This window comes from Poeciliopsis prolifica, unplaced genomic scaffold (genome assembly GCF_027474105.1).
Source record: "Poeciliopsis prolifica strain line A6 unplaced genomic scaffold, Auburn_PproV2 SCAFFOLD013, whole genome shotgun sequence".
NCBI lineage: Eukaryota > Metazoa > Chordata > Actinopteri > Cyprinodontiformes > Poeciliidae > Poeciliopsis > Poeciliopsis prolifica.
The window spans coordinates 10,410,988-10,412,500 of NW_026562388.1; positions in this window are offsets into that span (position 1 = coordinate 10,410,988).

The window sequence follows — 1,513 nt, forward strand, 5'->3', positions numbered from 1 at the left end:
TCACAATTGTTCTGTCTTTTCCCATTATTTGTGAATAATGGCTCTTGCACACGTGCTGCCATCTGGACAATAGAAGCACCACCTTTAGAAGGGATTAGCTGAAATTGGATGTTTCAGCTTGAAATTTAACAAACGAGACGTTACCTATGAGCTCAATCAGGCAGTCAACTCAAACTGTGCTGCTGGAAGTCACTTTTGGGCATTATATGAATAGATATGACTCATTCCATGGTGATCCATTCAACTTTCACACAAAGTATACAGAAATTCTCTTGACGAATGATGGTTAAAAAATGCTGAACTTAACACCAAAACTCACTAAAGTATCTTTTATGGAAGCCAAATACATGTGCTAGTCCCATTAGGGTTAAAAAAACATGGTCCTACATACGCTTTTAAAGATTGAGGTTTTCAAAAAGATGAAAGACAAGACGGTCCTCTTCCAACATAGTTTCACATGTAGACATTCATGATGTAACGGCTCTAAATTTATGTTCTCTTAACTGAAAGCAGCCATTTCACGGAGTACAAAGCTAAAGGTGCATAGTGAACCCTCAGGGGTATCTGACCTCACTGAACCCTTTCAGGCAGCACCATTCAAAAAGCAAAATGAGAAGATTGTGTAGCTCCTTAGTGCAACTTTGCTGTTTTGATGACACTAGGGGTGGGGGAACACCACAGGAAACCTCATAGTGTCAAAACTAGTTATTATAGGACTTGCAAGAAAAACAGCAACAGAAAAAGACCTCACAGAGAGGGAAAGGAAACACAGAGCTAAAGAAAAATCCAATAGTCAGACAACAGATGCAGTGGACAAACAGGTTACAGTAATTAGTAAATCTACTTATTAATTTAGTCAACTCGCTGTCAACCAGATCTCGATTCTCACAACAAAGAAGATTGTTGTGAGCTTCCTGCAGGCTGCTTTAGTTAAATTAAGACATTGGTAATTCATGGATGAATGGCGCTCTGGGCAAGCCCCTTCTTCTGTCACTACACTTAGATAGATGCTCACTTCCCCTACAAAGTTAGGTATAGGCTAAAGCAGTTAAGATAAAATTGTAAGATTTCCTATTAAAGATGGTTAAATACCATCTGGAGTGATTAAAAAAAACACACACACACAAAAAAAATAGTCATTTAAACTTGCATTGAAAACTCTTATCCCTTATCTGAAAAGTCTCCCCTGAACTCTAACTTAAAATATAATGATAATTTAGGAATGGCTTTATGAACAGAAACAATTTTTAAAAATCTAATTAAAATTAATTACAACGTGCTATAAATTTGTCTGCCAAGAAATCTTACCACGACATGTTAATTTTGTTTTGACTGTTTTTTTTGACATGTTTTTACATCTTTTTATTGGTTCTTTTATTTGTTTTCTTTGTATGGTCATTGCTTTTATAAAGACCAGATGATCTCCTCAGCACAGACTTTCAAACAGGCCATTCATTAGTGAATGTGTTGCATAGTGTCCGTAGCAAATGTTCCATATTTCCCCTATTTAGCT